The 27,117-nt window shown below is 41.4% G+C and overlaps 1 long non-coding RNA gene across 1 annotated transcript; it reads right to left on the bottom strand.

Annotated features, from left to right (window-relative positions):
- Positions 1–1,560: 1,560 nt before the first annotated feature.
- On the bottom strand, positions 1,561–20,560 carry LOC122466380. The gene is made up of 4 exons (XR_006291815.1): positions 20,052–20,560; positions 3,322–3,376; positions 3,168–3,208; positions 1,561–2,750 (listed from the first exon to the last, which is right to left on the bottom strand). It is a non-coding gene; the product is annotated as an uncharacterized LOC122466380 (long non-coding RNA).
- Positions 20,561–27,117: the final 6,557 nt, after the last annotated feature.

Here is a 27,117-nt window from a genome sequence, read left to right as displayed (position 1 = left end):
TGACTGCGTAATGAAACTCAACGGTGGATATTATCCCTATTTTACAGATGAAGGAACTGAGGCAGAGATAGGTGAAGTGAATTGCCCACAGTGAGTCACTTGGCAGACCTGGATATAGATGATTCAAGGTACTGTGTTCACATTATAGTATCCTCGGCAGAAATGAGTTTGAATCCTACTTCTGACGGTGACCTACTTTTCCCCATTAAACCTTATCCTTCATCTGTAACAAAACAGACAGAATGGTTGAATAGAAATTTTTTTTCCAGTTCTAATGTGTATAATACACACTCTATATAGTTTATAAATAATGAGCTCCTTGGGCAGGGAGTGTATTTTGTTTTGTGTTTATACAGTGCTTAGCACAATGGGATCCAGGTCTATAACTGGGGCTTGCAGGTGCTACCACAATACAAATAGTGGTTTGTAATAAGTTATATCCATGATTTTATATCCATGTCTTCCACTGGCTCACTGTGATTTGGGGTGTCCCTCTACCTTTTTAGGAGTCAGTTTCCTCATCTGTGAAATTGGGATTAATACCCATTTTATCAAGTGTTTTGAGATCTTCTGTGTCTGTGTCCATACAGAGTGTTATTGTTATTTTAACATAGCAAGAGTGAACTAATCCTCAAAAACATAGAATTGCAGCTATTCAGGGAAAATGAGAATCACCAAGTGAATCTCTCTAAGGGGAAAATTCTACCAAAGAAAAAGGTGTATGAAAGCAGAATATTTTGACTGTTCAAGTGGTAAGGAGGTACAAACTAAAACCAACATATCCTGACTACACCCATTGAACATAAAACATTACTCCTCTTAGAACACTTAAGGACAGTACCGAAGCACTCTTGTTACCACTTCAAATGTTCATTTGAAATTAAAGTGAAACAGCTTCTGGGTTTTGCATTAATGAGAATGTGATGGGGTGTTCACCTCACACCAGGCCTGAAAAGGTTAAGAAAGCTGAGAAACAGCCAGTTAGTGAGACAGGCCACACATGAAGCTCACCTCAGCAGGTGTGGCCTGGGCTAGTATGAAGTCAGGAAGCTGGCAAAGGAAATGGCTGCTGTGAGGAAGTTTGCACCCATCCTCTGTGAATTAGAGAGGGAAGGAGGGATCCCAGGGAAAAAGCAGAATCCCTGGGATCTTGGCCCTCAGAGAAGCGTGTGGGAGGTGGGTAGAAAGCGGCTGAGGGAGAGAGCAGCAAGACTGGGGACTCAACAGACCTTGGCTATGTGTTGCAGTGTACCTGGGCTGGAACCAGGAGTAGTGGGTGGGCTCCTGTTCCCCACCAGCTATTGATAGAGTGGCAGTGCATGGACAATGGGTCCAGTGAGACAATCTCCCAGAAGGGGAAACCACATAGTGACCTGGACAGAGGGCTGAGTCATGTAGAGGAAGCTGCAGCTCGAGAGGGGCCACAAAGTGAGAGAGGACAAGTGAAGAGATCATATGGAGAGGCATTGGACCTGGAAGAGAGCGGTTTTCCAGGTACCAGGAGGATGCTGTGAGTGAGCACTCTGTGACAGAGAACAATAGATGTTTTAGATGGTCACTGACAGGGTTAAATGGAAAAGGAGATGTATGGGGGCGGTGGCTGTTTTTTAAAAGAAGGTGACTGCTGTGTGTAGTATGTGCCGATGTCACCAAATCAGAAGGTGTGAAGTGTCCTTCTAGTGCCAAGTTCCAGCCAGGAAATTAAAGGGAGGAGAAAAAATCCTAGCGCTTTTAAAAACCATCACAGTGGTTTTCAGTCAAGCCCTATAGCCTGCTCTTTTTAATCCCACCTAACTCCTAATAAACTCCTCAAGCTGGTTTTCCATTTCATTGGGATTCATGTAAGTGAGGTGAGGGACACAATTTAGGCCAAAGTAAAATAGGGTGTTTTATTTAAACCTAGGTAATTTTACAGAGGTCCCAAGATGGGAAGACAGGAGCCTTCAATCGCTCTCTCTGCAGTCCTAGAGCAAACTGTGTGGTCTCACTGTCTTTTCTCCTTGCAACAGGGGAAAGACAACAGTGCAGGACACCTATGTGGTTGGACAGGTAAAAATAAAGGCTAACTGAATCAGGCACAATTTCAGACCACCCTGTCTCCCCAAAGATGTCTGGGAACCATCTGAAATGCCACCCTGGAAGAATGAATCCCAGTGAACGAACAGAGAAGGACTTGTTCCAATAGAGTGCATTCATGTGACACTGTTCCTTCACTTGTAAACTGCTGAGTATATCCCTCTGACCATCACTCATAGACCATCCCCCAAGAGAGAGACAGAGCTTCTGACAGCACATGCTGGGAGTTGTTGCTTGCTACCCATAGCTCTGTGGCCTACATGTATCTCCTAACTCACTAAACAAGCTTCCTGTTGTCCTTGTCACAAACTATATGTTTTTTTCCAGAACTGTGCTCAAGCGATGGCTCTCTCCATCTCAGCAGTGAGATCCTTCTTTGTACAGGTCTCCCCAGAGAGTTGACAAATGGCAGGAGCTCCATGGTCTGCACCTGGCCACAATCACATATATTAGAAACCCCATTTGATCATATTAGTCTTTGATCTGCCAGTATGCGTGCGCAGGTGGTTCAGGCTTTGCCATGTTGACCAGTCTGTATCAGCCTCTCCAGTAAGGTCCTCCTGGGGTTCCAGATCTATTTCAGTGCATCCGACTGCACAGTGTCTTTCATTCCATAACCTCAGTCATGCCTTGCTGGCTAAACAAGCTGTTCTATTTTCCATCCATTCATACAACTAGGATGGAAATAAAATCCCAGTAAGGGTAGGTCTTCTGCCACTTGTTTTATTATAAACAAAGTTAACTAAATGTTTCTGAAACTCAGAATATTTCAGTTCTGACTCAGATGAAGTTTTGGGTGCAGATTGGGTCTCAGTTCTTATTTCATTCTGTCTGGTTCACACTTCCCTAACAGTAACTCTCATGGGCATTCATAGTGACACTGCACTCTTTAAGGCATATACATTACGCAAGAGCGTGTATGATTTGCAATTCTCAGACTGTTTTAAAATTGTAGACATTTTTGTTTGCTTTGTGTGTGGCTTTTTAAACCCCTTTTAATGGAACACTTCATATCTGAGCAAAGCTCACTCTTTAACAACATGGTGACAGCAAGTTAAATTGCTGATAGTAAGGAAGTGTAATGGGGTTACCTTCTCCAGGATTAAGGTGCATTGACAGAGCTGTGTAGATCCTGCAATTGGAACAGATCAAAAATTCAGGTGCATTGTTGGAGATATGAGTGGGAACTTTGCAGTGTAGCTGGCTACACTATGGCCGGCTCTCTAAGAGCCATTAGTCCCTCACCTTCAAAACCATTATATTCATCCAAATGCACTTAGTTCTGATAGCATTCATCTTCCTTTAAAGAAAAAAATGTACATTCAGAAAAGGCAGTGTACGTGTAACCCGTGCTAAGTATAAAATGATTCATTAGAAAGGTCTCTGTGGTTCAGAGCTTGCATCACTTAGATATCTAATTGATCATTAATGCTTCTATGAAATGCAGGACAATGAACAGCAAAGCAGCAGCATTAACCTTATTTAAACATTTGATCGCCACATCTTCCTGGTGTTCACTGCATTTAATTCTGCTGCTGCACAAAGTCATAACATTAAATAAGCATTCTGAATGCCAAAGTCTGATGCTCATCCGCCCCCCCCAGGCCATACACCATTCTAAATGTGAGATTGTTCAGGGGCGGATCACCTAAAAACTCCTCTTTATGAGGAGAGGGGCTGAAGTGGGGCTGGGGATTGTTCATTGTAAAGTGCTATTGTGTTCTAACCCTGGTAAGGAATGTTCCAGAGGAAAAAAAAGAAATGACTGGAACTGTGGGGGTTGTGTTATTTATACACTTTGAATTTTTTTGATTCCTTTAAATTCCTTTGATTCCTCTTGACCTGTACGGGCTCTTGTGGAATGAGCTCTGCAATATAATGGAGTATTGTGTTTTAAAAAAAAAAAAAGCATACTTCCTTACTTCCTTTTACCAGTTTTAAATTTGTCGACTCTGTTTCATTGGATGTCTCCTTAAGAGACAGGGTAAATAGGAGCACCTAATTTACCTTCTCTGTATCATTCATTATATCTCATGGTAGTCTCTTCCCTAAACTTAAAAAAAAAAGTTGTTTCCTTCCAATGTTCTACCATGTCCAGTCCTGCAGCCTTAAAATCCTACTTTCCTGACTTTTTTATAGGAACTCAATGTTCATCCGCCAGGATAGATCATCATCTACACAACGGGAATATTTTAAAGCTCCAGGATTATTTTACTTCCCCAACAACCTGAGGCCCCAGTCTTGTCAGCTGATCTATGAGGGTAAGACCTTATGCCTGCATAGAGCTCTGCTGACCTCAAAGAAGGTACAAGTATTGGTCGGGGGTTGCCCAATTGGATCAGCTTGCAAAATCATAACCTGTGTAGAAGGGATTCCCATTAGAATCAAATGAGAATTTATCAATCCCTAACACTACAATTTATAATAGTGTTGCAATAATGGTTTGGGCAATTACTGCAGGACTTTGATGTATTCTCTTATTACAGGGTCAGAGGGCCTCAAGGCCAGACCCTGTTTTTTAAGGGTGAGATCTCAAATCCAACCTGAGTGCTCATTCAGCAGGAATGCTGAACTCCGTTTCATTGCAATTATTCCAGGATCATCTGTGAAAACAAAATATAATTGCCTCAGAATCATCTCCTTATATGAGGTTTCCCTTTCATTTCTCACTCTTTGGCAACACCCTCCAGAGTTGGCAGATAGGAATCTCACACCCCCATCTCTAGCCAAGAACTTTGCTACCCAAAAAGTTGCTCTTGCAATACCCAGCTTCCAACAGCATCCCCCTGTCCATATGGATCTGGAAAAACAAGAGCTGTTCTCCATGTAGCACACCTGAATATAAACCTTTGTCTAAAAAATAAATGGCAAGGGAATGTTTCCCATTACATCTCACTGCTGCCCTCTTGATTGTTTTATTGCTCACTTGCTTTCTTTTTCTTTGAGGGATGAGAGGAGAGGACAGGACAGGACATGGGGAGTGTAGGCTTATGACACAAAAGGGCTGTTGGAAACTTTAATCTTTTATAGCCCTCTGAGTCATAACATCACCCTAAAGAAACTAGTTCCTTTGAGAACGAGCGTTTGCTTATTTTCAGATATCCCATAACCTTTGATCAGGGAGGTACTAATGGACCCCCAGAGTGTTTTCCATTCATGGACACTGTTATTTTTGCATTAGGACTTGTCTATGATTGATGCCTTTGACGTAGCCGGAGCAGCTTCTGGCCCAGAGACAGTGTAGTTATTACAGAAAGAGCCAGTGGTTGGTACAGCTGATCAAACGGTCCCCTCCTGCGAGAAATATCAAGGCAGATTTCAGGGTCTTGTTTGTTCAGGAGTGCAGATGACATGTGCTCAAGAATTGGGGATTGGGGCATTGGGGAAACACAGCAGCTCCCATTAAGGTTATCGGCAGGGTTTCTTCTAGCCTCTGTCTTTCCTTACCTACTGGCTTCCAGTTGCAGAGCCAAACAGCATTACCAGACTTACCTCTGCTGGTTTGTTAAACCTGATTATGTTTGACTGGCTGGTCCAGCATATTGGGGAAAAAAAACATTACTTGGCTGAAATAAATGTGCTTTTTTATTTCTTAGCCTAAGGAACCTACCTTAGTCACATTATCATGAAATTGTGGTTTTGTTATCCCATCTTCTAAGATTTTGGCAATTCCACCAGATTGCCAGGATTTTCAGCTTGCATGTCTGGTCAGGTCACTTTTTGGTAGGGGTGTCAATGAGGTGATTGGCTGAGAGAGACCTGGGCATCCTAGGGTGGTTGGTAGGGGGTGAGATCTAAGTGTGGGTCATGCAGGAGGAGGTAGATATTGTGAGCAGGATAAGCAGATAGAAAGGCAGCAGAATTGGAGCACATGTCCAAGTAAAAGTGGTGGTTACAGAAAGGATGGGGAACTAGAAAGGGGAGATGAGTCCAAGAGCACATCGTAGGGATCTAAAAAGGAGCAAGATGAGTATGTGTTTGTTCAGTTTGCCTTCAAGGGAGTCTGAGAGGAATGCTTCTTAGAGAGGAATTGCAACAACATCATATCTTCTGATTTTTGCCTTTGTCCCATTACTAATTTTTGAAATCTATGGGGTTCTTATCTAAAGCAAACCATTGTTAAGAACCATCCAGCAGTCTGAACTAGTTGGCACCTAGCCCTCACTGTTGGCATCAGTTGAATGCCAGGGGATGGCATGCGTGTAAAGTATAGACATTGATCCCATGCTGCCAAATTCAGATCAGGATTCCAGCTCCTCAGTGGGTTGGACCAGGGAGATTGGTTTGGCCCGTTATACAGAGAGGGCCCCACTATGAAATTCAGATCCACACTGATATTCCAACTCCCTGCCAAAGCTGAACAGCACTGGGCTGTTCATATCTGGAGATGTGGTTAATTTTCATCTCTAGTAAAACAATGTGTCACAGATGCTTTTTCAGTGACATGGATGTTTTGGGATCCTCCCCTCACTACAACAACTAGCTTGCTGTAACCTGTAACATTCCCTGCCAGTGAGAAGGGTTGATTGCAGCTTCCTCCAAACCTTTTTTGCCTGACTGGGATGGTTTGAGTGGTGAGGGCAAAGTGTTCACCAGGAATTCAGGCACTCTCCTTACTTTGTCATTCCTCTCCCTTGGGTCTGAGTGGGTTGGGTCCACAGGGCTCGGGAAGGAGACCAAAGCCCAGATCTCACATGCAGACATTTGGGCTACCATATCATTACTACTATTTAATTATTTGTACTGTGGTAATGGTCAAAGGCTCCAGTCTGGCCTCACTGTGTTGTGAGCTGTACAAACACACAAGTAGACAATCCCATCAACCACTGTACCTGTGTCACAGTTCCCAAAGTAACTGAACCTCTGACATCTTTGTGGCCCCTTTGAGGAAACTCCACTTAAGTTCCAGGCTTCCAGCCATCACCTGTCACAGGATGGAGTTCTGTGACTGTCTTGACTGGGGATTTAGGCTACAATTTTCTGTGATCACCTCAGTACTTTTGACTAGTTCAGCACCTGCCATTCTGTTTTCCTAGGCCTAACAAGTGACCAGCCAGCTCCCATAAAGCAAAATATTATTTATTCAGAACAAAAGCATTACCAAAAAAACATATCTTGAAAACAACTAACAGAGTATATGTATGCCTGGCTTCCCAGGTATCACCCATCATGCACAGGGAGACCCTGGCTGGGTTCAAAATACTTCAGCTTCTTTCACTGAGCCTATCCTGCTTGCTCAGTTTTTACTTAGTTGATGGGAGTTTGGCCTACGTATAGATGGACTTGAAACTGAACAAGGACCTTGGAGGTTTGGCCCTTTATCAAGGAAAATCTTGAAAGTAGTGTTTTGGATTTTGAAGCTGCTATTCTATACATTAACTACCGGAAGAGAAGACTTCCTATTGATTACACATATTGTAGAGATTAAATATTGTATGCACACTGCACTCACCTTTTTAAAAAGGTAATAGGTATATATATTAGTTCTGCCAAGGGGACATCTAAAGCCTTTCTGATCCCATGAAAATACAGGCATATTATCTGTAGCAAAATGTCCCACTTATGAAATTTCTTGCATGTGGGTGCACATACAAAACCCCACAGTTAAAGTGGAATCTTTCCACTGTTAGGTTTGTCTCATTTCAAAATGAGGGTAGGGGTGAGAAAAGATTTTAAAGCATATTATGGGTAATTTAAGAACATAAGGACGGTCATACTGGGTCAGACCAAACATCCATCTAGCCCAGCATCCTGTCTTCTGACAGTGGCCACTGCCAGGTGCTCCAGAGGGAATTAACAGAACAGGTAATCAAGGGTATGTCTACACTACCCGCCGAATCGGCAGGTAGCGATCAATCCGGGGGGGGGGGGGGTCGATTTATCACATCTAGTCTAGATGTGATAAATATTGATCCCTGAGCACTCTCCTGTTGACTCCCGTACTCCTCTGCTGTGAGAGGTGCAGGCAGAGTAGATGGGGGAGTGGCAGCAGTCGACTCACCTTAGTGAAGACACTGCAGTGAGTAGATCTAAGTACTTTGACTTCAGCTACGTTATTCATGTAGCTGAAGTTGCATAACTTTGATTTCCCCTCCCCGCCCCAGTGTAGACCAGGGCCAGGTGATCCATCCCATTGCCCATTCTCAACTTCTGGCAGACAGAGGCTAGGGACAACATCCCTGCCCATCCTGGCTAACAGCCAGTGATGGACCTATCCTCCATGAATTTATCTAGTTCTTTTTTGAACCTTGTTATAATCTTGGCCTTCACAACATCCTCTGGCAAAGAGTTCCACAGTTTGACTGTGCATTGTCTAAAAAATACTTCGTTTTGTGTTAAACCTGCTGCCTATCAATTTCATTTGGTGACCCCTAGTTCTTGTGTTATGAGAAGGAGTAAACACTTATTTACTTTATCCGCATGATTGTATAGACCTCTATCATATCCCCACTTTGTCATCTTTCCAAGATGGAAAGTCCCAGTCTTATTAATCTCTCCTCATACAGCAGCTGTTTCATACCCCTCATCATTTTTGTTGCCCTTTTCTGAACCTTTTCCAATATACCTTTTTTGAGATGGTGAGACCACATCTGCACACAGTATTCAAGCTGTGGGTGTACCATGGATTTATATAGAGGCAATATGGTATTTTCTGTCTTATTATCTATCCCTTTCTTGATTGCCAACATTCTGTTTGCTTTTTTTAGTTGCTATGTTGCTGTTTTTTCAAGAGATCAAACTGATTGTCAAACTCAAACGAAACTAGGAATCTTCCTTCCAGTAGTTCATTTAGCTTTTCAAATAGAGAATTTAAAAAACCCCAATCTTTAAAGCAATTCTGGGCTTATCAATCAACTTTCACAGCCAAGCTTTAAAATTCTGAAAATACAATGTAATATCTTTATTATAGATGGTCAAATTGGTTTGCATAAAACAAGAACATAGGATCAGACCTGAAAGCCATTTTGTCCAGTATCTTGTCTGACAGTGTCCAGTCCTAAATGCGTCAGAGAAATGTGGAAGAGCCCCATACTACCCAGACGTGGGATCATCTGTGCCTCCCACATGGTCTCTTCCTGCTCTAATAGTTCCAATTAGGCTTAGGCCCCAAAGCAGGACATTTAATATCCCTTCCAAAATTTTGTTATCATTAAGATCATTCTGGATATTCTTTATGTCCATATAAGAATTTGGTTTTAATCAATGGTCAAATTTGTTTCCCTAAAACAAGAAACAAACCAACTCTTTCTCCAAACCAGAAACCAAGCCTGAACCTGTCTATTTTAGGTCTTAAAGACTTTGGTTAATTCTCTTTTCATTATTTGGTATATCATGACTCTGGTTCTGAAGCAGAAAGGCTGTTATTTTCCAAATCAGGGTCAGAAAGCATAACCATCAAAGGAAAACCAGTTTTCACGAGATTCCCAGCATTTTTGAATTCCTCACACATTTGAAAACAAAAAACAAAAAGATTGGTTCATGAATAGGTCACAAAGAGGAACAAAAGGAGTAGAGAACAGAAAGGTGTCCTATGGGGAGAGGGAACTAGTTAAAACTGAGATAAGCCCAAACCAAAACCTCAGATACCCAACAAACTCTGAAGAGGTTTTGATTCTAATCAGATCTGAATAGTTCAGTTAGAACTATTTGAAAAAATAAACATTCATATTTTGAAGTAGTTTGCATTTCATAGGGTGCCATTTCTCTTTTTAAATTTAAAAATTACTGTGGAATTGAAATATAAAATAATCTTTCAATACAGTTTTTGGTAAAATATTAGTTGCACATGTTTAAAAGGACAGTAAAAATGTCACAGAAATGACAAAAAAAATTAGAAAAAGATAATGTCTTTTGACCAAAAGAAAAAAAACCCAACTTTAGTTGGCACCTCTCTCTTGGATTGACCAAAAATGAAAATCTGAATTGAACCCTCTCAGTGGTCCCAATCTAAATCTAAACTTGAAGACAGATATGAAGAGATTAAGTGGAATCTATGGCTCAAAGAGAGCTCTGGATAGATGAGATGGCACAAGGAACAGAGCAACACCTTAGTGTGGACTGCTGCTGAGATGGGCACAGAGAGGTCCAAATTTAAAGAGAGAAGTATTCATACGAGTTCACTTTACCAGTCCACCAGAGAAATTGAAGCTTCCACATGTAGAGAGTAAAACCAAAAGGAGTAGCCAATCAGTACCTGGGAACCAGGGGGACTTCCTGTAATTTCTTCAGGCCTGGGTGTTGAACTGTTTTCCCACTGGGCTTTGGTGAAGGTGTGAAGTTGCAAAAAGCAGTTGCTGTCATAGCAATATAAACCAAGCAAACAGGAGACTTGTGGGTCATTTCTGCCAATGCTGCTCTCTTCTTTAATAAAAGAGAATGAGATGGACTATTTCTTGTTGACCAAAACATTGGCCTAAATATTTATAAAAAGGGCAATTGGTTGAAGTGAAAAAATGAGCTCCCATACAAAAATAAATCTCATTATCGGTGAACAAGTGTAGGCTCCACAGAGAAGCAACATGCTCAGGATCTGGAGTTTTCATAGTACTTACTATCTCAGTGAATGGACTACAGGGAAGGTACTGATTCTGGCTTTATATATTTTTAGGGGTTGTGAAATTACTGATGCTCCCTCTAAGCAGTTTTCTCCATCCCTTCCTCCTCTCCTGTTTCTGCAAGCACCAACCGAATCCCCAGCCTCTATACTCACCACAAGCACCCCGCTATCGTCCTCCCCTGTCTATGATCTTACTTTGCTGTAAGCTGTTCCTGTACCCATTGATTAGAACACTATGGGGAGCAGCTATGACATCTGACATGGTGAATTTTGCTATGCCGCTCTACCACAGTTATCCCATGACAAAAAGAGGGGAGTCACATGCCATGAAGTATGATATGCATTGTACACCTGTAAGTTTCACTCTGGCAGCACCACACAATATGGTTGACTTGCTCTTAGCTATAATAAAGTGATTTATATCAAGACTCATTATTCTAAATGACAGCTGGGTTAAATTTTTCAGTGGAATAGTTTATTCGATGAAGAATGAGGTTTCGGGGGGACTGAAATGATTCACAAATTGTGATCAAATTCAGCCACCAAACTGAAAAATCAATTATTCACTCAGTTCTATTCTTAAACTAGTTTATCCCAGTCCTTAGACTGCATGCGAAGCTGGTGAGAATAATATTGCAGTGAACTGCCTAGTGCAGCCTTACCCTCTGACAGGTACAAGAGCTGTTTAATGCTGTGCCATGGAGGATTCTTAAGTTGAAGTGTAGGAATCTGTGTATGTGGTGCAGAAGGATCTGAGTCCTACCACAGCTGAAGTTTTGAGTGGTCCAGGTGTGGCCCAGTGACAGTTATGAAGTCTTTGAAGGTCACAGCAATACTAACTCAGATCTGTTCCAGAAACCTCAAATGTGCATTGGAAGCTTCAGCTGTAATAACCATTTGGAAACTGGCATATTTGGCTCCTGAAAAGAACTTACATTGGCAGCAAGGAGGGAAATATAAGAGAATGTTCATTTCATATTTTTAATAATCTTATTAGAATTTGTTGGGGAATTTAATTTAGCAGTCTTGGGAGTAAGGGTTGAATAGCACTAGCCTGAGCCAGACAGGGTTGGCCAGACACTGCTAGCTTTCTCCTCTCAACAAATCCCTGTTATTCCTGTCCTGTGAATTTTTGTCATTAACATCATCATTTTTAAGATTGCCAGTCAGAGAAATGCCTAGGAAAATATAAGTCAGATGGTCCTCAAATTCCAAAGGGTTACTGTAATAAGAATACTCATATGTTTACTGATGAGAGATTAGTCGCCATTATGCACAAAGGGCCCTGCGCCGAGGCCACTAAATTCAATGGGAAGAGTCCCATTTATTTCAAAGTACACTAGATCAGGCCCAAAGAACTGGAGAGAGAAATTTTCCTAATTGGTGCCCACAAAACTTCATTCTTTGCATGGTTAAAACCAACATTTGTGCATATGAAAGATCTGCATGGGCAAATAGCTGTGTGCACGTGCAAATCTGCAGACACAATCGGAGGCCAAATAATGGTCCCAGTTAAACAAATGGGAATGTTACTATTGACATGAATGGGTCAAGGATTTGGGATCAAGTTTGAAAACTGTCCAAAAGCAGCTATCCTCAGCCTTGCAGAGCCTCTTCCTCCTCCCATAAAGAAGCAAAGAACTGCAAAGTCACCATGGAGGGACAGCTGGAACATTGCACTGTGATCAACACAGCACAGACTACATTGACAAAGTAGTTGGAAAGCAATATCAAGACACCATGTCATGATAATTTAATTCAACACAAACCTTTCTCCATTGTAAATGATGATAGGGAGGGAGTGATTCCTTAGCATGCTATCCCTTTGATCACACTTGTGACCGCACAAAAGCCACACATGAAACACTGAACAACCACATGCAGCTTTTGAGCCACAAACTACATATTTAAGTATCATTGTCCTACATGCTTCATTTAACACTGCCTGCTGCTATATTACAGGAGGCTTTAAGCCTACCCATGTCAGCCTCTACCAGCTCGTGTTGCTCCTCCTGATATGTGCTGGGAAGTTGCTAGTAGAGTTGAGCACACACGGCAATGCCTAGATCCAAGGCACCCACTGTATGTGTTGACACTGAAGTCACAACAAAGTTTTCTTACCACCATTAAACCCCTAACATTGTCACTCAAACAGATATAGGTTCAGGTATGCCAAACAAGAGTAGAGAACGACCTTGCAGCTTGTGCACTCCAGCTCCCAACAATCAAACATCTACCAGTTGGTGCAGGTCAGCCCTGGACTGTACTGCATTGGCCAGTCTAGAGATGCAGTTGTTGGATCATATTAAAGAAGTTCTGTATTAAAATCACAAATGAGTTTGATTCCCCATAGTTTAAATTCCAGGGTATTACTAATTAAGAGGTCTCTTGGTTTTTGGTACTGTTTCTCTCCCTCTGTGTGTGAAACTTGCAAGCTGCTAATTGTGTTAGTACATTCTAAGACAGAGTCTGTTCTCAAAGCAATTCACAGAGACTCAAAGCAATACTCTAACAACAGAAACAGCACCCAGAGACTCCCCGCCCTTTTGTTGTATTAACAATTGTGATTAAAATAGAGATAGAGGATGTATGTGGATGGATGCTTGGTGTGGATAATAACTGAATGATCAGGGAGGTGCCAGCCTAAGAATCCAGTGTCCATCGGCTGAAGAAGGCGTCAAGTGGAAATAACCAGAGGACCCCCGGAGGGCAGACTGGAATCCACCCAACAGCCTCAAGAATGGGAGAACCAAAGAACAAGATAACATCTTGGAGCCGTCAGGAATGTGCCATCTGCTGATTGATTCAGCAACAGCATGATGCAGCAATTCCCATAGACTGGCATAGGAAGAAATTCCTATAAAAATAGACTCTAAAAAGTGAGAACTTTGGGGTCTGATTCTGCAAACCAACTTCCAGGAGCATCAGATGAGCATCTGACAAGGCCCTGCTCCCTCCTCATGTCCAGGCCACCTGGCCAGTGGCTTGGCATGAGCAACTCTAAGGCTGGTAACTATGATAACAACTTTGCAGAACGTGTGTGTGTGTGTGTGTGAGAGAATAAAGATGAGATTGAATGGAATGTTACAGCTGTAACTAACTGCTTACTATGATTCTTTCTGTATTCACAATAAATGTGGTATTTTGCCTTTTTCCCTTTAATAAGATCCTGCTGGTTTTTATTTTATTGGTATAACACAGTGATCATTGAGATTACATCACTGCCCCCCCCCATACCTGTAACTGCATCAGAGAGCATCAAAATATGAAGATTTCCTGCAAGGCCAGCTGCTTGTGCACAGATGCTCTTCCAGTGACATAGTAGAGGGCAGTGATCAGTCAATTGCATGTGCATAGATGTGGCAAGAAGCAGTGAACGAACAAACTGTATAAGGTCTCTTGCCTGTATGTACTGTTCATATCCTCAAAGAGAATCCATTACTTATTTTACCAGAATGCTGAAGCAGAAAAGAGTTCATAGCACATAAATGAGTTCCTGCTCAGTTATCTCTTTGTTCCCCTGATCTTCTACTTCCTCCTTTCTTCCCCTTGTCAGTCTCACCACTGTTGGTGCAAGAACATTCTCCTCTGCAGCTACTGCAGACTAGAAAAGTCTTCCTGTTTCTCTCCATTTCACTGCTTTTCTCCCCTTCTTTTTTTCAAGCCTTAACTCAAGCTTCTCATCTCTCTATTCTTCTATTTCTGGTATTAGTCTTGTGACTGACTGCTCCATTTTATTAACCATTGGTCTTTACTCCACTGCTTTCAGTAATTGATATCTCCATGTCCTGCCGTAGTTAACTCCGTCAAACATTTTGGAATACAGAGATGCAGCTTGAATGAAAGATTCTATACAAAAATGTTGTGTATCTTACTGTGATTTACAGTGTTGTTTTAGCCACGTTGATCCCCGTATATGAGACAGACGAGGCAGGTGCGGAAATACTTTTTATTGGATCAACTTCTGTTGGTGAAAATTACAGGCTTTCAAGCTACATAGAGCTCCTCTTCAGGTCTGGGGATCAGACACTATGATATCATTTGCAGAGCCTGAAGAAGAGCTCTGTGCCACTCAAAAGCTTGTCCATTCCACCAGCTTGTAAAAACTATTCCCTCACCTACCTTGTCACTGTTGTATCTTAACACAATGGAATAGTTTGGCTCCTCCAAAGGGTTTAACACTTTGCAGATATGGCATGCCAAATTCTACCCTGTTACACCTGTGCAGCCCCATAAATTTGTCCAATTTTGGCAGGGAAATTCTCCACAGGGAGTCACTTTTCATTAATTCACATTTCTAAATAATTAAAGCCATTTAGAGTATTCCAGTAAAAGGGGTTGGAGCAGGGAAATGGGAGTCAGGATAGGGGTTTTCTGATGCTCTTCTGTTAGGGGAGGTGTGACAAAAATATTTGTGCAGAAAATAAGCCCTAAGTGAAGGTTTAGACATACAAAAAATCCACAATGCTGGGGAAATTAGAGGGGGAAATCAAAGCCTAACAGCTGCAAAGTTATACAGGAACTAGAAGGAGAAAGAACAAATAAGCTGCCTTAATACAGAATGGAAGCTATTCAGCTTCTAGCTGAGGCCAATGTAAATCCTTCCAATCCCATCAGTCTAAGACTCCTTTAAGAAAGTTGTTTCCTGCTACCAGGGAAGCAGGATCAAACAGCCAAATGTAAATGAGCAGTGACACCCTATGCCCTGAAAGTGAGATATCAATAAAAAAGCATGCTGGGGCATGAGACTGACAGAGTGTAAAATTTGTCCAAGAGCTGTGCAAAAGTGGTGAGCACTTCACCGCAACATATCACATGGAAATACTGGGTGATTTCATGACCCTTCTGAATTTGCTTTTCCACAAAATTGAAGAAAAAGCTATTTTCTAACTCTAAAGCTATAAATGTATATGGCCTAGAACACTAGTATATTTTTAAAACAAATATTTTGAATCTGAAAGGCAAAATGTTAAATTCAAACTTTTAAGGCATCTTTTGCCTGGAAATGGTCCCATTATCACTTGAAAAATATCTCAAAGGGATCCAATGATAGAAAAGAAGAGTCACTAAGTTTTATTTTTGGTTGGAGCCATAATGAAATACAGAAAAACCTCAAACCTCCTTACCCCATTTTACAGATGCTGAAACTGGAAAAAAAAAAAAAAAAAAAAAAAAAAAAAAGATGTCAAGGGCCAAATCCAACCCCCACTGAAACCAGCAAGACTGTTTCCATTGACTTTACTGCAAGTTTGATTGCACCATATGTGACTTGACCAAAGTCACACAAGAAGTCAGTGTCAGAGACCAGATTCAAACTCAGAAGTTCCTACTCTCAGACTGCAGACTAAATCCTTTTTCTCTTGCATGATTAGATCACGTAGGGTAGGCCTCACAGGATTTGCATACTGGCCCTAAGATGTCTCTGCCAGCGTGGGCCTAGGGATGTGCTGGCTGCCACTTCCCGCAGCCCCCATTGGCCTGGAGCAGTGAACCGCGGCCAGTGGGAGCTGCAATTGGCTGAACTCGAGGACGCGGCAGGGAAACAAACTGGCCTGGCCCACCAGGGGACTTACCCAGGCGGGCCGCATGCCAAAGGTTGCTGATCCTTGCTCTAGTGTATGAGGTAACGGAAGCAGCAGGCCTGATTCCTATATCTCCCCTTGCCCTTTCACAGCCCTGCATAACCAACCCTTGTTATCTGCAAACCCTTTGATGTGCCGTATGCCTCTCTGCTTCTTCAGGGTCTCTGTGCACGACAGACCTGTTGAGTCATGGTGGCAGATTAGCAACATCCTTGAACAGGCTTTCCCTTTTGAACACCAAACAGGTTATACAGAATAAAGAGGAGTAACTCTTTTGGTGTGTAAATATAGCGTTCAGAATGTTATCTGCGTTTGAGTTGTGATGAAAGTGAACATTTCTGGGAGCGTGGTGTTTCTAGTGGCCAAGATACTTGAGTTGGGGGAGCTTAAAAAAGCTACAATCTCAAGGGAAATGTCATTTTAATATTTTTCCCTGCCAACATTAGTTAATACTTGAAAAATATATCCATTATAAAATTCAGTTGGCCCATGGAGAGTGAGTGCGTTAAATTTACAGACTAAATCCAATCATTAAAGTGTGAAATAGGGAAGTTTAATCCTGCATTAAGTGCAAATCGGTACATAAGCTGGAGCTAGCTATGGAGCTAGTAGGCAGCCTCCATATTAGAATGAGTCTAAGTAGAGAAACAATGTGGTTTTAATAAAACAAGAACAAACCTAAACCTTTCCCAAAAACTCAAAATCACCCTTTGAGATTCAAAAGTGTTCAGATAATTATTATAAATTGTTTCATCTTTTTAGCCAACATTTAGCATCTGAATTATAGCCAACAACAAAATCAGATGAGCCTAAACATCACAAAAATGTAGAAAATGAGGGCAAATACCAAAACTCAAGTGTTTAGAAATAAACTATAAGGTGGACAGAAAGCTGGCTAGATTGTCGGGCTCAGCGGGTAGTGATCAATGGCTCCATGTCTAGCTGGCAGCCAGTATCAAGTGGAGTGCCCCAGGGGTCAGTCCTGGGGCCGGTTTTGTTCAATATCTTTATTAATGATCTGGATGATGGGATTAATTGTACCCTCATCAATTTCGCAGATGATACTAAACTGGGGGGGGAGAGGTAGATAAGATAGAGGATAGGAATAGGGTCCAGAGTGACCAAGACAACTTGAGGATTGGGCCAAAAGAAACCTGATGAGGTTCAAAGGACAAGTGCAGAGTTCTGCACCAAGGACAGAAGAATCCCATGCACCGCTACAGGCTGGGGACTGACTTGCTAAGCAACAATTCTGCAGAAAAGGACCTGGGGATTACAGTGAACAAGCAGCTGGATATGAATCAGCAGTGTGCCTTGTTGCCAAGAAGACTAACAGCATATTGGGCTGCATTAGTAGGAGCATTGCCAGAAGATTGAGGGAAGTGATTATTCCCCTCTATTCAGCACTGGTAAGGACACAACTGGAGTATTGCGTCCTGTTTTGTCCCCACAATACAGAAAGAATGTAGACAAATTGGAGAGAGTCCAGCAGAGGGCAACAAAAATGATCAGGAGGCTGAGGCACATGATTTACGAGGAGAGGCTGAGGGAACTGGGGTTATTTAGTCTGCAGAAGAGAAGAGTGAGGAGGGATTTGATAGCAGCCATCAAGCAGCGTTCCAAAGAAGACAGAGCTAGGCTGTTCTCTGTGGTGGCAGATGACAGAAGAAGCAATGGTCTCAAGTTGAAGTGGGGGAGGTCTAGGTTGGATATTAGGAAATGCTATTTCACTAGGAAGGTGGTGAAGCACTGGAATGGGTTACCTAGGGAGGTGGTGGAATCTCCATCCTTAGAGGTTTAAGGCCTGGCTTGACAAAGCCCTGGCTGGGATGATTTAGTGGGTATTGGTCCTGCTTTGAGCAGGGGATTGGACTAGATGATCTCCTGAGGTCTCTTCCAACCCTGATATTCTATGATTCTAACAGCCAAATATTTAGGTGATTATCTGAAAGAAAATGAAACTTGGACCTTCTGAGTTTTCAGCTGAACTGCTGTGACATTTGGGCACCTTCAAAAAACAATGGCACCAACTGAGATCAGCGTAATACAGACAAGTAGATGGAATCCTGGTTTCCCATTGACTTCAGTGGTGTTAGGCTTTTACCCATTGATTCACCTCTATTGCGGCCTACCTACAAACAGATTTTGATGACACACCACAATCTACACTGTGTGTGTGTCTGTGTATGAATAGCTAGGACTAATTATACTTTTTTAAAAGACATCTGTTTTTATTAACTTTCAGCTGTAAAAGCTTAGGGGTTTCTTTCTTGTTTGTTTTTTAAAAGTATTTTAAATGGCAAATTCTTCTGAAAGTGATGGAATAAAGTGTAACAGCCTTAAGCTAGCACTGAAAAAAAACTCAGGGTAAGCATTAAAGGGAAAAAACAACCAAAATCTCAATGTGAGAGCAATTAGGCACTGAAATAATCTCCCATGGGAGATAACAAGGCATCCTCACAGCATGTGAGATTAGATATGTGATGCTAGTAAAAATAATATCTTACATTTATATAGTGTTCTCTTCCAAAAGACCCTGAAGCACCTTAAAACTCTCTCTGTATAGGCAAACTTCATATACATTTAAAAATTATTTCTCCCACCACTTAATTGCAATCACATTAGGAGTAGAAAGTACAGGCTGTTAAGCTTCATACAAGGGTACGGAGCAGTTTAAGATACAACATGAAGAATACTTTAGCCCGTGATACATAGAGATTATATAAACAAAACTGCATTTTTATATCATTGCTCTCATTCACCTTGTTCAAAGCTCACTGAAATGCATGGGATGTCAGTAAAGGGATAAACAGGGCAGAAAGAGTAGGTTTAGTTTATTTAAATTCAGACTTGGAGGAAGCCTTTTCTAGCAATGAGATCAATACAGTGGAACTATTTGTTAAGGGAAGCTGAGGCAACATCATTGGAAGTGCTCAGAAGGAGACTAGGAGACTGCTTTAGACCATGCCCCATCCCAGAGCAGGTAGGTGGTGAGTCTTGCCCAGCATGGCCTTTCTAACACTAAGCACATATGATTCTCTGACTTTCAAGCACCTCTGAAAACAGGTGTGATGGAACTGTCTGAGAGGCATTGTTTGCTATAAATTGCCAGTCAGTTTAAATGCATATATCTGCTTGACATTTAATTGCTGATCGAATGCTCTGAAAGAGAAATCAGTCAATGTTCTTCCTACTAATCATCAGATTGAAGCATAGGGAAATGTCCTCTCCAAATGCCCATATAATTTCTATTAACATCAATGGCGATTATGCATGCTTTTGAGAGGAGATTATACCCATGCAACATAATGTATATAATGTTATTAGATGCACTAACTTGTGTTTAAAATGACATCTCCTTCAAAAGGTGCCAGCTGCCACATATCTGCTGCATTTGAAACCTTGACAACAAATGTACAATTACTTAAAATATCCTGCAGTGCAAGAAATAGGTGGATAAAGCAGCAGTTTCCAGGGATGTGTTAAACACAGGATAGTTGATTTATAAAATAACTGTTGATGAACCTCTTAGCTCAGGTTTAGGTAACATTATACAACATAATTTTCCTCTGCAAACTCATTACAATAGATTGAATTTATGAACCATCAAGTGATCCCTATTACAGAGTCAGGAAATACAGCTTTTCAAGCTTGATCATGTACAAACATGCTTTGAGTCAGCTTGCTGGCTGATAGGGTAAAAATGTGGCAAAACTGTCTCTTGTTTCCTATTTCTGATTCATTGAAACGAAACCATCTTCCAAAACTCTTTGAAATGGCTAAAAAAGGTAAACAATTTCTATGGACCTCTGTGAAGCTGTCACAGAGTCACTCACCACACTAATGCTACCTGCTGGCCATTTCGGGAATTAGCTCTGGTCAGCTGGTGTGCCCTTTGGTGGTGGTGGTTCTCCCGTCCAGTCTCTGCCTGCAGATCCACTGCAGTTCCAATCTCACTGCCTTGACTCTGTCACAATCCAGGTTCCCCCTTCCAGGGGGGGGGGGGGGGGGGTCTCCTTCCACAGCAGTACAGCTGCTTCTCACAGAGCTTGGTGGTCCATAGCCTGGCCGCTTCTTCACCAGCAAGAGGGGAGGAGACCCAGACTCACCCACTACCCTGGGTCCCAGCCCAGGGACCCTGGGAACAACAGCTTCCCACTGCCCTGCTTTTCTTTCTCTACCAGCCTGTCAATTCCCTGGGCCACTTCCTCACAACCCCAGCACCTTCAACTCCTGCCTCTGACTCCTTCTCTCTCTTCCCACGGCCTCGGGCCTGCAAGTCTTAGCAGCCCTGTTCACGGTACTCATCTCTGCTGCCCTCTAGGAAGCCAGTCCCCTCCCTTTGGCTTCCTGCAGCAGATTCCCTTACTCTGCCCTGCAATTCCCTTTTATATGGGCCAGCTGGGTCCTGATTGGCTGATCCAGCTGCTACCCTAATTGGTTGCAGCCACTGCCCTAATTGACTGTTCCCTCGCAGCACTCTAGGCTGGGTTTTAACCCTATCAGGGCCAGTGCGGGGCAGATGCCCCATTACAGAGGCCTATTAAACAAAGAGTGTGGAAGTCAGCAGATGATGTATTTCTTATCTGTAGGTCTGATCTCAAAGGAGATCCATACATTTTTCGGGTGAGCCATTAGGTAACAGTGAGGAATAATGGGATGAAACTGAGAATAAAAAAATTTAGGATGGATATTAGGAAAAAAAATACGAACAGTGATACCTATCTGAATGTGATTTATTTTTCCTCACAAGGAAAGTGGTGGAAGAATCATAGCTAGAGTCATTTAAAAGCAGACAAATGTCTGGAGAACAATCCTACATTGGCAGAGGATCAGAGGAATGGACAAGATCCGTCAACATATGTTAGGTGTTTCTAGAGCTGGTCAAAATGTTTCAAATGCTGACAAAAATTACCAACATATTTTAAAAAATGTTTTAATCACACTGTTAAATAATTAACAGGATACTAATTTAAATATATTATAAATATTTTGGATCTTTTTCTATATTTTCAAATATATTCATTTCAATTACAACACAGAATACAAAGTGTACATTGCTCACTTTCTATTATTTTTTATTACAAATATTTGCACTGTAAAAAAGAAAAAGAAAATAAATGGTATTTTTCTATTCACCTCATACAAGTCCACTCAGTACTAATTCTTGTTTGGCCAATTGCTAAGACAAACAATTTGTTTACATTCACAGGAGATAATGCTGTCTGCTTCTTATTTACGTCACCTAAAAGGGAGAACAGGCATTGTCACTGACCTGTTGTAGCTGGCATTGCAAAATATGCTAAACATTCATATGCCCCTTCATGCTTTGACTTGTAGGCTCTGAAGTTTTACATTGTTTTGTTTTTGAGTGCAGTTATGTAAAAAAACTAAAAATAATTCTACAAGTGTAAGTTTTATTTTCACAATAAAGAGATTGCATTACAGTACTTGTATGAGGTGAATTGAAAAATACCATTTATTTTGTTTATCTTTTTACAATGCAAATATTTGTAATAAAATAATAATATAAAGTGAGCCCTGTACACTTCGTATTCTGTGCTGTAATTGAAATCAATACATTTGAAAATGTAGAAAATATCCAAAAATATTTATAACAAATTTAAATTGGTATTGTATTATTGTTTAACAATGCAATTAAAACTGTGATTAATCACAACTATTTTTTTTAATCTGGTGATTAATTGTGATTATTTTTAATCGTTTGACAGCCTTAGTAATTACACACTGAAATTTGCTTTTGTAGTCTAATAAATAGACAGATAATTTTTTTTTCAGTTACTCACCCAGATCTGTCCTAATTTTACCAGGTTGGATTTATATCAGGCTATGGATATATTGACATGGATTGTGGCTACAGCCAACTCGAAATTTAAATTTTGCGGCAGATAAAAAACACATATGAACTTCCGGCATTTAGCCCTCTAGCAAAGCCTCTGACTATCATGGGGCCAGATTCTGCTGTCCTTATTCATGTTCAATAGCACCTTACTCCACAAATAATCCCACTGAAACCCTGAATATGAGACCACCTTAACCCCCATTTTCCAGAAGGTTTGTAGATATGGGAGAATGTTATTTCAATACTTGCCAATCAGTCTTTTCCCTGAAGCGTCATTCTTGATTCTACACAACTAAACTCAAGAGGCAGGATTTACTATGTCAACACTATGAAGCATATAGTGCCATCTTTGTAGGTAGGTAGCAGCAAACCCCACATTTGGCTAGGTTTATCAGGAACTGATATTTCTATTGGAAACTGTGAAATATTCCTAATAAAAGAGCACTCCATCATTTAAATATATTGATTTTTAAAATGATTTGCTGTCATCTTCCGTCTTGAGTTCAAGCTCGACACACTTGCTGCTGCCTTGTTTGTCATGATCAATAAAAACTTCCCCCCCTGATATAACAGCTAAGGATAGAATTGAGATCTAGGCAGGGAACCCAATTTGTGCTAAGTGACCGTGGTCCCCAGGGATTGTTCAAGGAGATGGGGGTCACAGGGATACTGTGACTTTGCATCCCATACCAGCTGCACAGAAGGGATGCTACAGGGACCACTATACCTGGTCTATGTCACCCAAAGTTTCCCCTATTCTGAAGTGATTCTTCTGTGCCCAGCCAAACTGGATTTAGGGGAGCTTTGAGCCACTAGGGCAGTGCAAATCTGCCCCACGACAAGAAAGAGGCTGCCCCAGGGGTTCTGAAAAGATGCAGGTTTCAGAGTGGTAGCCGTTTTAGTCTGTATCAGCAAAAACAAGGAGTCCTTGTGGCAAAAGATGCAGTTGAATCAAAGTCAGGGAACTCAAAGTAGGAAGAGGTCAACCCAAAACATGAAACTTCAAGCAACAAAGTTGGGAAAACCTATGCAGTTCTGGTGATGTTACGCAACCCCTTTGTCATCTGTGGGCTCCTTTCAGGTTAGGTTCTTGAAATGTGGGCTCTTCTGTGCTGTTATCGTGTCTATAGGTGAGGTGAGACATTGGTGTTTACACCTGGATTATGGTTAGTCCAAGACTCAGGACTGAGGCAAACTCAGGGCTTGGTTTTGAGTGTGGATTTTAGGCCGAAATCTCACAGGGATTACCTGAATGGGATAAAGGGATATGTTGTAAATGTTTAAACCCTTTCATCCCTAAAGGACAGCAACTCATCTAACTAGCTCATGTGACAAGATTTCATCCATCTTGGGCTGAAGCCTTAGACCCTCAGTGCTCCCTGGATTTTGACTGAATCTTGACTGGAACCAGGAAATAGGGCCCCACCTGATTTTGGATTCAACCCAGGACCAGTCCCTGTTCCTGAAATTTTAAGGGGTTCAGATTAATAGTTCCAGATTTGCCTGACCTTGTGCTGTCATAATGCTGAACCTGCCTCAAGAGCTTGCAAAACTGCTGGATCTTACAAGAGTTTCAAACTGGCTCAGAGTGATGGGGCTGTGAATTTCCATTCATCCAGTTGTATTTCAAGCCAACTAAAGTGTAAGAGTGAGTGTGTCTGTGAATTGAGTATATGTGGCATTTAACAGGAATCTTGCTGTGAACAGCAGAAGGCTTGTTTGCTAAAGTCGTTATCCTCCTTTTCTACCATGCTGCTCCCTAAACCTGGATTGAATACTCTACCCCAGCGTTCCAGGGTGCTTCCTCATTCAAATCCTCCTAGTTGGATACAATTAATGGGACTGTGGATGTAATATAGATAACAATCAATTGAAAATTAAAGTCTTGAGTATGTCAATATTATGCATTAACTTTCTACATTGAATCTTCCAGCATGACTTTTTAATGCTTTAATGTGATGTCCACAGCACTAACACCTAGTAGTCAAATGCAACTGGTTTTATTTAAGAGAGAGAAATAAGAAAGAGAGAGAGGGAAAAAGTAAGCACACATTGTCCTCTGTTTCTATCTTACCAGTGTCTGTCTTCTAGACTGATTTTTATTTAGACAATAGTAATTCTTCTTCTTCTTTCGTATGGCTTGGGTAGGTAGCGACTATTACAAATTTATATCTAACTTTGATAGCCAGCACATTGGTGCAGCAGTGAACTGGTGAATGTCCTTCAGGTCCCTGGCCAAAAAACAAAGGGGACACTCAGATATGATGTGCTCTATCATTTGAACCTTGTGACCACAGTAACGTACAGGTGTTTGCCTCATTTTCCATTTAAAGAGGGTTTGTCCACATTTCCCATGAGGTGTCCTGATGCGATTCAATCTGCACCAGTCTTTCTGAACCCAGTGGTTCCTCAACAGGGTCAATGACGAACTGTTTGTTTTCAGTGGTTGAAACACTCCATTGAGCCTCAGCATCGAAGTTGGGTGTAAGGATCTTGATGCGGTCCCATAGAGTGTTGTGGGATTTTAATCTCATTTTTGGTGGGTTCTGCAGGTCATTGTGCAGTGGGATCCTTGTGTTTACATTGACATGATTAAGAAAGCGAGATGTCTAAGCAGCTCTTCTAATCTGTGTAGGCTGGATGTGCAATAAGGCTTGGAGCCAGTCAACTGGAGTCAATTTGAGTGTCCCTGACACCATGTACTTAGCATTATTGAGTTGAGTGTCAAGAAGTTTAGTGTGACTGCTATGAAACCACACTGGTGCACAATATTCAGCTGCAGAATATACCAAGGCAATTGTTGCAGTTCATAAGGTCCATGGACTGGAGCCCTATGATGTTCCAGCCAATTTTCTGATAAGTGCAACACAAGACCTGACCTTATCATGGGTATTCTCAAGGTGTTGTCAAAAGCTCAAACTCCAGTCCAGCGTAACACCAAGATACTTTGGATTAGCCTCATGGCTGATGATCTCACTGCAGAACTGCACATCAAGTTTGGTATTAGCCATTTTCTTGTTCAGATGGAAAGTGGTTACCATGGTTTTTTGGGGGGTTAGGCCTAAGTTACCAGCATTGGAAATAATCAGCCATTGTGCTAAGATCTCGGGTTAGGGTTCAGATGAAAGTATGAAGACTTGTATGCTGAACAGCTTGGACAATGTTACTCGCATAAATGAATTTCCTTGACTCCGTTGCTGGCAGATCGGTGGTGTATAGATTAAAAAGTATCGGGGCCAGGACAGAGCCCTGAGGGATGCCATAATTTACTACCTGATTTAAATAATCTCTTAGGGGCAACTTTTTCCATTGTTTATTGTAAGTGTTTAAATCACAAGATCATTTGTGTTACAAAAGCTAAAAAAATTATCCAAGCTAAGGCAAAATACTGCTAGGCAAATGGACCTCGATGAGTCAGATCATTAAAAGGGCAGCTTCCCTTTTTGTGAGGGTCATTTGCACCTGCACAATTTCGCACCCATATGTTTGCACTTGTTGCTATATTGTGGCTGCTAATCTTGAGGCTTGCTCCTCCAGTTCTCTGTCTGATTGCAGGTGTGAATTACATAGTTAGAAGTGTACATACTCCGATCTACACTTGCAATATATTTGCATCAATATTTGAGTATAAAAAAATCTTTTGAACAATTTACAACAATGTTCAGTCTAGTAAATCATGAAACTGTGAATATCTGATTGGAAGTTGGAACACACAGCTCCAAACCTACCATTTGCTCCTATCAGCCATTTGCCTGTTAAAACCTTATTAACAAGCAATGTACTTTGTCTTGGCTAGGGTATAGTCAGACTTTGTAATGAAGTGTATGCAAATAGTCTTCCCCATGATCCTTGTTGCAAATGGCTTCAATCTTATTAGTTACAATAATTTGATTGAATCTCCTGTTTGAAATCGCCATTATGTCTGATGCATTGTGTTCTCAAAAGATAAATGTGTTGTCATTGTTAGGGAAAGAAAGAAAACTAACTCCTCAGTTAATTATGGTCTTTGGTTAAAAAGAAAAAACACGCTGAAATACATCACAACATAACATAACATAACACTGTTACTAAAACCTTCTTAACATGGCTAATTGAATGATAGAGTAAGTGGTGTTGCAGAATTTTATTTGGCTGATTGTGTCTTTGAAACCAATGTCAGTAATGTGACCTTGCTGACCCCCTTTGTCATCTGAAATCCCCTTTGCAAATGGCATGTGTGAAATGATCTCAATGAGCCACATCCTGAGAAGAAAAGATTCTAAATAAATTAATACTTTGCCTTGTCCTGTTAATTGATGCTAATGTTATTGGGGCAAAAGGCTGAGCAAGCACCTTGCCATGAAATAAATAAACCAAGACCAAGACAGAGAGACTCTGCAGGGAATGCTGATGCTAACTCTCTAAGGCTGTTTTCACATGCTGTATAGGAAGCAGCTAGCTCATTTTTAAATGTAATAGAGAATTTCTTGTAACAGGAACATGGCACTAGAACTTAGGGCTTGTCTACACTACTTCACGGAGTCGATCTAAGACATGCAACTTCAGCTACGTGAATAGCGTAGCAGAAGTCAACGTACATAGATCTACTTACCGCGGTGTCTTCACTGCGGTAAGTAAACAGCTGATGCTCTCCCGTCGACTCCACTTGCGCTTCTCATTCTGGTGGAGTACTGGAGTCGACGGGAGAGCGCTGAGCAGTCAATTTATCATGTCTATACTAGACGTGATAAATCGACCCCCGCTGGATCGATCACTGCCCGCCAATCCGGCGGGTAGTATAGACAAGCCCTTAGATACTAAGGTGATGGGGACAGATACATGGATGGATGGGGCCAGGGCTTGTTTATACAGAGAATTATTATACATCAACTAGGGTGTAAACCTATAGCACTCTAGCCTGCATGCACTAAGTCTCCATATGGACTTGCCATGCACTAAAAGTTTCTGAGTGCACTTTGACCTATTGTGATATACACATTCATCCTTTCTAGAAACTAACCTAGGACAAAACCATGGGTGTCAACATCCCCAACGTTTGG

Source organism: Chelonia mydas, chromosome 6 (assembly GCF_015237465.2).
Source record: "Chelonia mydas isolate rCheMyd1 chromosome 6, rCheMyd1.pri.v2, whole genome shotgun sequence".
NCBI classification, from domain to species: domain Eukaryota; kingdom Metazoa; phylum Chordata; order Testudines; family Cheloniidae; genus Chelonia; species Chelonia mydas.
The sequence above is the reverse complement of the archived record's forward strand: the minus strand, read 5'-3'. Positions and strand labels throughout refer to the sequence as shown.